The following is a 14,018-nucleotide window of genomic DNA, read 5'->3' as shown; positions in this document are numbered from 1 at the left end:
GAAGTTAATAGCAGAAGGAAAACTGGAAAATGCACAAATATGTGGAAATTAAACAACATACCCTTGAACAACCAATGGGTCAAACAAGAGATCAAAAGGAAACCAGATGATATATTTAAGCAAATCAAAACAAAACCATAGCATACCAAAGTTTATGGGATTAGCAGAAGTACTGAGAGAGAAGTTTATAGCTACAAAAAAAGAAGAAAGTTTTCAAGTAACCGAACTTTACATCTCGAGAAACAGGAAGAAGGACAAACTAAGCTCAAAGTTAACAGAAGGGAGGAAATAATAAAGATTAGAGAAGAAATGAATGAAAAAGAGAACAGCAAAACAACAGAAAAATCATTAACGCTAAGACTCGGTTTTTGAAAAGATTAGCAAAAATAACAAACCATTAGACTAAGAAAAATGAGAACTGACTCAAATCAGAAATGAAAGAGGATACACGTTATATCAGAGAAATGTAAAGGATCATAAGAGATTACTGTGAAAAATTATCCACCAACAAATGGATAAGCTAGAAGAAATAGGTAAACTTCTAGAAACATAAACCCTACCAAGACTGAATCCTTAAGAAACAGAGAATCTTGAGCACATCTGTAAATTGTAAGAAAGTTGAATCAGTAATCAAAAATTTCCATACAGAAAACTTTCAGCCATATAAAAAATATGAATAATACAGAACACATGTGTGTACCCAATACTGACTGAAGGGGGTAAAACGGGCACAGTGAAATTTTGCTATGTACCCTTCTCCATGTGTTCTTCACTGGAAATAAACACTCTTCTGAATGTGGTGTTTATCAAAGTGCTTTTCCAGTAAAGTAGATCTGGTTGTGTTAAGTCTTGGATTCAGCCCTTCAGTGTGCTCCTGCAGCCTTTGAAAAAAGGTCAAGGAATTGCCTGGTGATTCAGTGGTTAGGACTCTGTACTTCCACTGTAGAGGGCCCAGGTTTGATCCCTAGTTGTGGAACTAACATCCTGCAAGCCACACCATGTGGCTTAAAAAAAAAAGTCCCCACACCTTTGCCATAGTTGGCACAACCTCCCAGAACTGACCCCTGGCTGTTGTTCTCCAACCTCACCACACACACACACCATTCTCTGCAAAGTCCAAAAAATGTCCTCTCCCTACCATAACCTCAGTGCCTAGTGTAATCTCTCCAACATACCAAGCACTCAACTATTACCTGCAAATGGATGTGGACATCAATGACTGTCAGAACTTGTGTTGAGACACAAATATGAACAAGTCATGGTCTCCGTCCTCTAGAGTCTATAACAGGTGATAAATGAGAGGAGAGGCAAGGGGATGGATATGAAAATAAACAATTGTAACTCAGTGTGGTAAGACCTATAATAGAAGTCAGGTGAGCATAGGGCTGGAACTCCAAAGGGTGTAATCAGATCTTATGGGGTTGGAGAGGATAAAAGAAGGCTTCGCACAAAAGGAGACATTTAAATTGAAGCTTGAAAAATGAATAGGACTTTCTAGGACACAAAAGGAGGAAAGCGTATTTCAAGCAGAAAAAGCAGCATGTGAAAATGCATAAAATCCATGGCACCCGCAGAGAGCTGTGAGTATCAAAGCCCAGGTTACATATGGAGGAGGAAGTGAAAGTGTTAGTCTCTTAGTCATGTTCGACTCTTTTCAACCCCATGGACTGTAGCCCATGGGCTTCCCAGGAGATTCAGACCATAAAGAATCTGCTTGCAGTGCGGGAGACCCTGATTTGATCCCTGGGTCAGGAAGATCCCCCTGTGAAGGGAATAACTACCCACTCCAGTATTCTTGCCTGGAGAATTCCATGGACAGAGGAGCCTGGTGGGCCACAGTCCCTGGGGTCATAAAGAGTCAGACACAACTGAGAGACTGAACAGCACAAGAGGGAGATAAATCCACAATTCAATCATTTAAACCTCTTTCTCTTCCAATATAAGGCTCTCTGAAATGGCTATATCTAATGAAATTGAGGTCTTGTATACTTTCAAAGTCATTGGGTAGCAGCCATAAGCCAGAGGGACCGGCATGTCACTCTAACACTTGAGATGAACTGTGTTGTGGTATCAAGTCTTTAAAAATCTCCAGCATTGCAGAGCCTACAGACGATGGCAATGGTCACCTCAAGGGGGTAGTGACCCACATTCACGTGACTTTGCCTTCCACATTTTGCAGGATGGTATGGGTTTAGTTGGAGATCTGTGCTGACCCTCCTACCCAAGGTCAGCAATGAGTAGACGCCTACTGGGGTAATTTCAACCCCTTGTTAGTAAAACAGGAGAGAATCTTTTTTTTTTTTTTTTTTAGCTTAAGGAGAGTCCTCTTCCTGAAATAACATTTAAATACTCCTGAGAGAGGATACCATGGTAAAGATCATATGCCATTCACACTGTAGTACACAATAATTCACCAGATTCTTCCTGAGAGATTTAAATAAGGAGACAGCTGATAGTCATTTTGTACCCCGGCAGGGTTTCTGACAATAGCAATGTTGAAGCCTGAACAGTGAACTCTAATAAATCTTGCCTATTTTTCCCCAGGCCTCCTGTACCCCAGATTTGTAGAAAGGTTAAAACATCATTCATTTTTATTTTAAAGAATTTAAAGGGTATAACTTGGGCACTGGGGTCTGATTGAATATAGGCTTTCCCTGGCTTTGTTGAGCTTTGGGCACATAACCCTCTCATGACTGGGTTATGTCATCAAGGCCAAATTCACCAGCAGCCACCTTGACTGCTCCATCCACACATTGATCAGGATCTGCAGGTGGATGTCCAGGAAAGAATTCTTCCCAGCATGGAGAGCATTTTCATGCTCTGCCTTAGCAAACATCAAAGTGAAATAAAAGAAAAGCCATCCCTTCAGTTCTGATCAGTCTGAATCAGTTACACAAAAGCACATTTTTAAGATTTGGGTTTTTGCTGGTCTGCCTCAAAAGCTACATATTAGAGAACCAGATTATCAATTACAGAATAGTGGCCGTGCCTTCCTGAGGTCCCTGTTGAGAAGTGCCTCTTTCAACCCAAGAAGATGATAGCTTTGCTCCCCCAGCCTTTGTGGCAGATGTAAATGTAAAGGTGTTGAAAAAATATATATACAAATCTCTTTCATTTCCCCTGGGAGGCAATAAAGTGTTGCCACTGCACATGGAAGGTCTTTTTCTACTTGTCTTACCAGTTAACCTAAGAGCAGGTGGAGCATTATTCATTCACTCTGGGTGGTCCCAGAGTTGTGGTTCTATATACTGCCTTTTGTTTGCCACATACCTGTATCCATTTCTGCCTGATTCCAGTATTATTCTGGTCAAAGGTTCAGTAAAAGGAGAGGTAAATGAGCCATTTTTGTGAATAACATTTGCTACTGCTTTCCTTCAGTTGGATAACGAGATGTTAAGGTATAATTAAAGTAAAAATGTTGAGAAGGAAATGGAAAAATAAGATCCCTAATGGAGTAGGAAAGAAAGTAACATTTTCAGATATCTAAGGATTCATGGTTTAGATTCTCTTTCTGTCTAAGGTATGTATAAAGTAAAAAGAAATAAAATACATGGTCACATATAAAAGCAAACAGAAATTCATTGAACATCACAAAATATCCCTAGTTGAACGTGTATGAATGCTTGAATATGTACTTAAGCATTTTAGAATCTAAGCAATCTTTGTAATGACTCCCAAGGTCAAGGAAAAATGCTTTATTGGCATTTTGATCAAAATAAATATATTCAATCCAATTTCTTCATAGTGATTATAAGAAGTAGAATCTCTAACATTTGAATTAGGATCTAGTTTGTGAGATATATAGTAATTCTAACCAAATTCTATTTTCTTCTGCCTCTTGACCATATCCTGAATGAATATGAGTAGCTCTGTGTAGTAACTCTCTGGTGGAAGAATATACATCCTCATAAACTCTCCCCTGAGGCAACACTAGGAAGAGATGACCTTGAGTAAACAAACTTGATATTTTTTTTGGTTGTTTATTTTTTCATGTAGTATGAGGGAAAGAGTTGGGAGATAATTCTTAGAATTATTATAAATGCGAAAATGTCTTAGGGCTTCTTTTAGTATCTCACTGCTCTCAGTAACTACAGTATTTCCCAAAATAGAGTTGATAAATTTTATGTAAGAATACATTATATCCGTTAAAATAAATGCTCTTTTTAAAAGCCCAATCTAGTTGGTATTAATCAAGATATTGAAGGGCTGTGCAAAGGGAATCAGCAAAATGGGTAAAATCATGTTTAAAATGCTTTTAGAAGAAGTAAGCTGATTGGATTTTATTGTGCTTCAGATTTTGAGATACTCAATATGTGTTTTGACTTGATTTATAAAATCTCTGTACTGTAAGATGTGCATGTACGTGCTCTCTATACACGTGTGTGTATCTACCTATGTATGCATATACATAAGTGTGTATATAGGGGTGTGTATCGGAGAAGGCAATGGCACCCCACTCTAGTACTCTTGCCTGGAAAATCCCATGGACGGAGGAGCCTGGTAGGCTGCAGTCCATGGGGTCACGCAGAGTCGGACACAACTGAGCGACTTCCCTTTCACTTTTCAGTTTCATGCATTGGAGAAGGAAATGGCAACCCACTCCAGTGTTCTTGCCTGGAGAATCCCAGGGACGGGGGAGCCTGGTAGGCTGCCATCTATAGCGTCGCACAGAGTCGGACATGACTGAAGTGACTTAGCAGCAGCAGCAGCAGCAGGGCTGTGTATGCACACAAAACACACACATATGTGTATAAAAACAAAGCCAAATATGCTATAAATGTCTTTCTTTTCCCAAATAGAGTTTTTCTTTCAGCATTTACCATTTAGAGTGGTCAAATTGGAGGGCACACTGAAAGTACAAAGCACAAAATGTGTAGTATGAATATACAATTGGGTCAGTGCTCTTTTGTAGCTATTTTGTCCCTCTCATTGAACACTTGTCACCTTAAGGGACCAAACTACCCAAACATCTGAGAAAACAGAATTAAGATCACAAGTCTGAGATTGTAAACAGGGCACATGTCCCAAGAGGGTGGAAATATCACAGAAGTTCGAGCCTGACCAGGACCACAGTGATCAGGAGCTCACGAGGAGAGGAATCAATAAGGCAGTGGCAGATGGGCCTCCCAGGGCTCTGACTTTAAAAATATGTCAGAGCAATGAAATGCTCGATGTACATGTTCTGTGTGGGAAAATTGCACCCACATTTGTAGAGTCCCTTTTCACCAGCTAATGCACACAGCAGTGTGTTTAAAAGGGGGTTAATTTTAGCCTGATTTACAGAAGAAATTGCAACTCAATGAGAGTAAGTATTGACATGAGTTGGGTTCAGAAAGCTTGGAAAACATGAAAAAAACAAAAGAAGTTGAGTTTTTGTTTATCTTCCTTTACTCACCTACACAATTCTAGCTCCTGTTCTTTCCTTCTGGGGTTGGAGAGAGGCACTTCATATCCTCAACATAAATGTTTATATTGGTAATTTCACGTATATAATTTGCAGCCAATAACCAAGTTGTCACTGGTTGTTTTTCTTCCCCAGAGGATAACTTATAATTTGTAATCCCCAATGTGGCTTTAAGCCAATAGAATAAAGGACTCTATGAGAGTTGATGTACTTTGACATATATGCTGCTACTGCTACTAAGTCACTTCAGTCATGTCCAACTGTGTGACCCCATAGACGGCAGCCCACCGGGCTCCCCTGACCCTGGGATTCTCCAGGCAAGAACACTGGAGTGGGTTGCCATTTCCTTCTCCAATGCGTGAAAGTGAAGTCGCTCAGTCATGTCCGACTCTTAGTGACCCCATGGACTGCAGCCCACCAGCCTCCTCCATCCATGGGATTTTCCAGGCAACAGTACTTGAGTGGGGTGCCATTGCCTTCTCCGTTTGACGCATATGTTTTCATTAAATAAAGTATGATTGACATATTTTACCTTAACAGGTGGTTGGAATTGTAGAGGAAATGTATTTGATAATTGAGAAGACTATAATTTGCTTCCTAGGTGCCTGTGGTTAGTAAGTTCACATGAGTTTCAGAAATGTTCTTTCTTTTTTCCTTTAATGAAGTTGCATGTACACACCAGTATCCTCAGAGTGAACTGCATGGTCTACTAGCAACAATTTTGTCCCAAGGAAGCCAGTCACATGAAGCCCATCATTGTACAGTTGCATCTGGCAGACATTTACCAGATAACTTACCACAACTCTTAATTTTCATATTAGCAGTTGCTGCTACATGTGATTTTGTTTAAAATGCTGACTGAATTATAAGAAAGTATTTGTCTGAAAGAGGTTGGCTTATATAGCATGGGATAACGTATTATGATTCATAAAATGGCATTTGTGCAAAATGCAAGTTGAATTATGCACAAACTTCATTTGTTTGCTTCAAGCAAGCTGTCTACCACAAACACCAGTTCAATTCAGTTGCTCAGTCGTGTCCTACTCTTTGTGACCCCATGGACTGCAGCACACCAGGCCTCCCTGTCCATCACTAACTCCCAGAGTTTACCCAAATTCATGTCCATTGAGTCAGTAATGCCATCCAACCACCTCATCCTCTGTCATCCTTTTCTCCTCCTGCCTTCAGTCTTTCCCAGCATCAGGGTCTTTTCAGATGAATCAGTTCTTTGCATCAGGTGGCCAAAGTATTAGAGTTTCAGCTTCAACATCAGTCCTTCCAATGAATATTCAGGACTGATTTCCTTTAGGATGGACTGGTTGGATGGACTTGCAGTCCAAGGGACTCTTAAGAGTATTCTCCAGCACCACAGTTCAAAAGGATCAGTTCTTCAGTGGTCAGCTTTCTTTATAGTCCAACTCTCACATCCATACATGACTACTGGAAAAACCATAGCCTTGACTAGACAGACCTTTTTTGGCAAAGGAATGTCTCTGCTTTTTAATATGCTGTCTAGGTCGGTCATAACTTTCTTCTCAAGGAGTAAGCGTCTTTTAATTTCATGGCTGCAGTCACCATCTGCATTGATCTTGGAGCCCCAAAAAATAAAGTCTGTCACTGTTTCCCCATCTATTTGCCATGAAGTGATGGGAACAGATGCCATGATCTTAGTTTTCTGAATGTTGAGCTTTAAGCCAACTTTTTCACTCTCCTCTTTCACTTTCATCAAGAGGCTCTTTGGTTCTTTTTCACTTTCTGCTGTAAGGGTGGTATCAAATGCATATTTGAGGCTATTTCTCCCAGCAATCTTGATTCCAGCTTGTGCTTCATCCAGCTCAGTGTTTCTCATGGTGTACTCTGCGTATAAGTTAAATAAGTAGGATGACAATATACAGCCTTGACGTACTCCTTTTCCTATTTAGAACCAGTCTGTTTTTCCATGTCCAGTTCTAACTGTTGCTTCCTGACCTGCATACAGATTTCTCAAGAGGCAGGTGAGGTGATCTGGTATTCCCATCTCTTTCAGAATTTTCCACAGTTTGTGGCAATCTGCACGGTCAAAGGCTTTGGCATAGTCAATAAAGCAGAAATAGATGGTTTTCTGGAACTCTCTTGCTTTTTTGATGATCCACTGGATGTTGGCATTTTGATCTCTGGTTCCTCTGCCTTTTCTAAAACCAGCTTGAACATCTGGAAGTTCACTGTTCACATATTGCTGAAGCCTGGCTTGGAGGATTTTGAGCATTACTTTACTAGCGTGTGAGATGAGTGCAATTGTGCAGTAGTTTGAGTGTTCTTTGGCATAACTGATAAAACTACAACCACAAACAATACCCTATTAAACAACTCAGTTCTTCATGAATAGAAATGGGACAGGTCATGTATAAGGTTAAGGAAAGATCAGTATGAGGAATCTACTCTGTAAGTCTTCATGGATAAAAGGTCATAAATTTCAGATGAAGAATGTGTAGCAGTCATAGTATACATCTCATAAAGGTAGCAACAGTGGCATATCCCACTGTCATTTGTACCCTAAAGGCAGCATTTAACTGTAAATGTTCAATGCCCCTACAGGCATACCCATCAGCTTCAGCTTTTCCTCTGGGGTCAAAAATGTCAATTGAATGATGAAGTGAATTATTTTAGGTAGCCCTTTACACACTAAAGCTTTATAGAATGTTTCACAGGTGATGACTGCCTCTTCAGGCTTCCTTCATTACTGTGACACTTCCTATTAAATGAAACAACAATTGGCAACCAATAGGAAGTTGATATTTTTACAATGTACTTATTCCATTAGAATGTAGGGAAATATAGAACTACACAAATGCAGAACTTTTGACATTAAAGATTTTTCATTACCTGTTGTCTTGGACTTAGGTCCAGTGGTACACCGTAACCCAAACTAGAATAATGCAAGGAAACACATATCATACCATTTGAGTCTGAAGCACAGCTTTGAATTTACATAAGTGTCCTACTGTAGGTATATCAACTAGTAGGTGTTAGGCAGAAAAGTCTTCAAAGGGGTGAAGATTACAGAGAATTTATTTTATTTTCTTTAAATTTATTTTTTAATTGAAGGATGATTGCTTTACAATATTATGTTGGTTTCTGCCATATAGTATGTGAATCAGCTATAAGTATACATATATCCCTTCACTCTTGGGTCTCTTTCCCATCCCCTCTAGAGAGAATTTAATTGATTTGTTTTTTCTTGCACATTTTTGTTTTAAACACTGTCTTTGGGTGTTTTTTATTTATTAACTCATTCAACCATCATAACAATCCAATGATATTGATATGATTTTTCCTCCATTTAATGGATTAGAGAACTGAGGCACAGAAAGGCTGAGGAACTTAAGACAATAAAGTCAAAGAACTTAAGTAAAATTATTAGAAATAATTTGATTTCACCATTAAATAAATTCTCTACTCATATGTCATTCACCTACCAATTTAAGAGTCATTTGGGGGACTGTAATAAAGGGCATTGCTCCTAGCTCAGTTGGTAGAGTCCACATGAACTATATAGTCCATGGGGTCACAAAGAGTTGGATATGACTGATCGACTTTGACTTTCACTAGAGGAATCTAATTTAAATCTATTCATACAATTTGCAGTTAAAAGAATAGAGGCTGAAGCAGTACAGCAAAAGTAGCAGGACTTAAGAAGACTGCCCCTCTGCTCTAAGGTGGAGGTGTTGAAACTTTCACAGAGACAACAGGTCTTTTCTTCCTCAAACTTTGTTTAAGAATGAAATCCAGTGAGGGAGAGTGTCTATTACAGACACATAATGAATTCTAAAGTATGTTGTGAAGAGGTCATAAAATTTGGAGACCAGTTCTAGCCATGTGGCTTTAAGCAAATTACCCAGCTTCATTACATGCCTCGTTTAATAAGTGGAAACTTGCTTCTCCTGCATTGGCAGGTAGATACATTACCACTAGTGCCACCTGGGAAGCCTAATAATAATAATACTAATATTAATAATGTGGACATCCCTGGAGTCTCAGAGGTAGAGAACCCACCTGCAATGCAGGTTCAATCCCCAGGTGGGGGAGATCCCCTGGAGAAGGAAATGCAACCCACTCCTACCTAGAGAATCCCATGGACAGAGGGGACTGGTGGTCTACATTCTATGGGGTCGCAAAGAGTCAGACATGATGTAGTGATCAAACAACAACAAAATCAATAATGTAATTCCATTGAAAGTTATTACAAGGATACAGTGAAGAGAATATATAAAAATGATGTAATTGGTAAGGCCCATATAGGTATTGGGGTCTTCCCTGGTAGCTCAGTGATAAAGAATCCGCCTTCACTGCAGGAGACGTAGGATACATGGGTTCAATCCCTGGGTTGGAAAGATCCCCTGGAAGAGGGCATGGCAACCCACTCCAGTATTCTTGCCTGGAGCATCTCCATGGGCAGAGGAGCCTGGCAGGCTATAGTCCATAGGGATGCAAAGAGTCGAACACAACTGAAGCAACTTAGCACGCATACATATAGGTGTTAGAGCTGCCCTAGTAGCTCAGCTGGTAAAGAATTCACCTGAAATGCAGAAAACCCCAGGTTGATTCCTGGGTTGGGAAGATCCCCGGAGAAGGAATAGGCTACCCACTGTAGTATGCTTGGACTTCCCTGGTGGCTCAGATGTAAAGAATCTGCCTGTGATGCGGGAGACCTGGTTTCGATCCCTGGGTTGGGAAGATCTCCAGGAGAAGGGAACAGCTACCCATTCCACTATTCTTGTCTGGAGAATTCCATGGACAGAGGAGCCCGGCATGCTACAGTCCATGGGGTTGCCAAGTCAGACACAAGTAAGCAACTTTCACTCAAACTCACACTGGTTTATTTTAAAGGATACAACTCAGGAACACCTGAATGGAAGAGATGCATAAGGCAAAGGGAAGGGGAAGGGTGTATGTGTGCAGCTTCCCGGCCCTTTCTGTGTGTGCCACCCTCTGAGTGAAACTGTTACCTGATAGGGGACCCCTTCCAGGACCCAAGAGCAAGCTCTTGTTTAACATTCTAAAATGAATTGTCCAGGAAGACACATGTACTGACAAACCACAAGACTTTATTGGAAAGGGGTACCTGGGTGGCGCTAGTGCTAAAGAACCCTCCTGTCAATGCAGGAGATGTAAGAGATGTGGGTTCAATCCCTGGGTCAGAGAGATCCCTTGGAGAAGGAAATGGCAACCTACTCCAGTATTCTGGCCTGGAAAATCCCGTGGACAGAGGAGCTGGACAGGCTACAGTCTGTGGGGTCACGAAGAGTAGAACACGATTAAAGCAAACTAGCACCGTATAGGTATTGGTTAATCTCACAATTATCACGATAATATTTGTGGTTAATAAATATTTAATCATGGTTAGTAAATATATAATTATTGTGTAGGGGTTATTCATATCAGGACTTACAGGAATTCTCAAAGGCTTGAGGAGGTGTACAAATTTAAAACTACAGATTATTCAAGTGACTAGAGACCATCTACAGAAATAGCCGAGTAGATCCTTCAATTGCAAGAGAAAATCTGTCAGTTATAGCTGAGCTCAGAACTTGACTTTAGGGTTAGTAATGAAAGCAAGAGAAGTGTGTAACTGTTGAAATTCAAAAATCAAAACACATTTGCTTCTCTTATTTGGACTTTTTAAGTGGAAGTATCACTGAGTTACACATTTGCTCAGTAATAACCACTTTTCTACAAATCTTATGACCAGGTAGATAAATTCTATTTAAACTAGAAGCATGTAATGAGTAAAAGAGACATTTTGTGATCAGCTTTTCAAGTGGCTACAACCAAGCTTGAAAATAAAAAAAATTAAAAAACAGTAGATATATGTTACCTAAATTACCTTAAAATGTGAAGGACCAGAAAAATGAAATATTTTTTCATACAACTGGACATGCTCTAGACAACTAAAGACAAGAGACAAATGTCTAAATGGATTATAGGTAGCTATGAGTGCTTTTGAAGATTTGGAAAAAATTTATTCAAATAAAGATGCTTTACTTTGCATAGCTGGTTCTTATTCAACACCTGATTACACTTTCCTCCCTGCTCTCAGCAGGCCTGGAAGGTTTCTCTCCACTTAGTTATTAATCATTTCTGAAATGATATTTTTAAAACTTAGGAGTGTAAGGAGAACTCAGTAGGGCCCATGGCTACATTCAAGCATTTTACTTTATTGTCATTAAGAACTAACCTAAGATAATGGAGGAATTGGGTTTCATATGGCTAAAGAAAACAAATATTCTCTGAATTAGCAAAATTAAACTCATCGTGTGGAGTAGTGGAATCTTTGTTTTCTTGGATTGTTTTTCACATTACTCTTGGTGGTAGTGGTATTAACGGTAATAGTGGCAGCAGATTAATCATAGTGGCAGATATGCTAGTGATTATAGCAGCAGCTTCTTGTTAGTGGGTCTACCCTGGTGGCTTAGAGGGTGAAGTGTCTGCCTGCGATGCAGGAGACCTTGGTTTGATCCCTGGGTCAAGAAGATCTCCTGGAGAAGGAAATGACAACCCACTCCAGTACTCTTGCCTAGAAAATGCCACGGATGGAGGAGCCTGCTAAGCTAAAGTCCTTGGAATCGCAAAGAGTCCCACATGACTGAGCAATTTCACTTCTCTACTTGTTAGTAGAAGTTGTAGCAATTGTAATACGCCTATAGTTTAATGTTATTGTAAATATAGCTTTTACACACTAGCAAATTCTTTCATCTTTTCACTTAGTTATTTGGGAATGGTTTGAGACTTCACCTTTGAAATCTGAGAAATTCTAGTCCTGGAAAACTTTTTCCTGATGAGAGGAAGCAAGAGATAGCGATTCTTGTGATCTGAAAACTGGGTTATATAGAATGGAGAATAACATTTTGGAAAATCTATAAAATAAATGTAATCTTACTTATTTTAAAAACTAGTAGTGAGAATTATGTATCTGAAATCTTTTATGACTGCATTTTTCAATTCTGTTTTTAGGAATTGCTGCTGTAATTTCTTACTGCAGTTGTTTCAGTGAATAAATATTGTATTGATTTAAAATTATCTTACTGCCTTGAATTACTGCTCTCCTTATTCTTTAAATCAATCAGTTTTTCTTATTAGTACATGGAAAATTTAAAGTAAAGGAATAACTATCCAGAGATATTGACCCTGAAAGAACACTTTCAGAGTGGAAATCAATATTTTCCTTAAAAGATTACATTTATAGAATTGTTGTATTCCTTTTAATGGTGAAATTGTAAAAGGCACACTGGTGAGGATAAGAGAAGAAAATCACAGACCCTGAAAAATAGTCACTCTTCATCTTTATAATTTTAAGGATGTTGGACTTTGAACACTGAGAGCGTGACTCTGAGAATCTACAGGGAAATCACATAAAAGCAATGACTGTTTCACCCTACTGTCATCTTTTAGTACTCTTGAGCTATGTGACATTGCAAATTACAAAGTTCTGCTCAAGACACTGAGAATTTATTTTGAAAGATTTTTTTTTTGGGGGGGGGGGGTAAGTGAGGAACAAAGAGTAATTGATGACTATAACATGCTAAAGATTTTACCAGTTTAAGTATCTTTTTAAAAGCTGAATGGTATGATTAAATTATGCCTTTGGTGAAAAATAAAAAGGAAGTCAAAGGAAAGAAGACACTGCTGGAAAGACGGAAATTGATTTCAAACTAAATAACTACAGATTCAGGGCTTCCCTGGTGGCTCAGTGATAAAGAATCTGCCTGCCAATGCAGGAGACTGGGTCAGGAATATTCTCTGGAGAAGGAAATGGCAACCCACTGTGGCATTCTTGCCTGCAAAATTCCATGGGCAGAGGAGCCCAGGGGGCTACAGGCCATGGCGTCTCACAAGAGTTGGACACGACCTAGCAACTAAACAACAATAACAAACTACAGATTTAATTCTCCAATAACTTGCTAGAAATTGCAATAGAGAATTAGAAACAATGAGGGCCATGATATGCTAATGAAAGCTTTATTCAGACCATGAAGTGAGATAAAAGTTTTACACTTTTAGGGGTTTAAATTCAACATAATTTTGTGGGTTTTTTTAAATTTTGCTTTTTCTAAAATTAATTCTTATGAAAATATTAATAGAAAAATGATCTATAGTAACCCCAGATATGTAGTTAACTTATGATTACCTAAACATTACAATTGCATTGTCCCAAATAACTTGCTTTGAATTTTATTTTGTGATAATGTGTGTATATGTATGTTTTTATATGTTCTTAATTGTGCACTTCCTAGTTTAATATTAGAAATTAGTATTCCCTGAGCTGACTCTCCTTTTAGGCAGCTAAAGACCTTGGAGGCCAGAAGCCAGTATAGGATTAACAATTTGTCATGGATAATCCACAAAGTAAATAAACTCAGTGTGAATAATTGAAAGTGGGTAGAGTTGTAACATGGGAGCTATTGAAATTTAATTCAAGATTAAGTTCTCCATAGTAAATTCCCTCTCATTATCCAATAGCTGGAATAGGCTGACCTTGATAACTCTAAATAGAGAGGTATTTGTGCATTATCAATGGTTTACCATCTTATCTGCAAACATATAGACTAACTCCTCGATACAGTGTTACTTGAGCAAT

General features: G+C 39.0%; 1 protein-coding gene across 2 annotated transcripts in view; it reads left to right on the top strand.

The window, feature by feature from the left end:
• Positions 1-14,018, top strand: part of PLXDC2 (plexin domain containing 2) — a 440,730-nt gene that overhangs the window by 290,962 nt on the left and 135,750 nt on the right. The window lies entirely within an intron of this gene.

The sequence above is a fragment of the Oryx dammah genome, unplaced genomic scaffold (genome assembly GCF_014754425.2).
Source record: "Oryx dammah isolate SB20612 unplaced genomic scaffold, SCBI_Odam_1.1 HiC_scaffold_10, whole genome shotgun sequence".
Taxonomy (NCBI): domain Eukaryota; kingdom Metazoa; phylum Chordata; class Mammalia; order Artiodactyla; family Bovidae; genus Oryx; species Oryx dammah.
The sequence above is the reverse complement of the archived record's forward strand: the minus strand, read 5'-3'. Positions and strand labels throughout refer to the sequence as shown.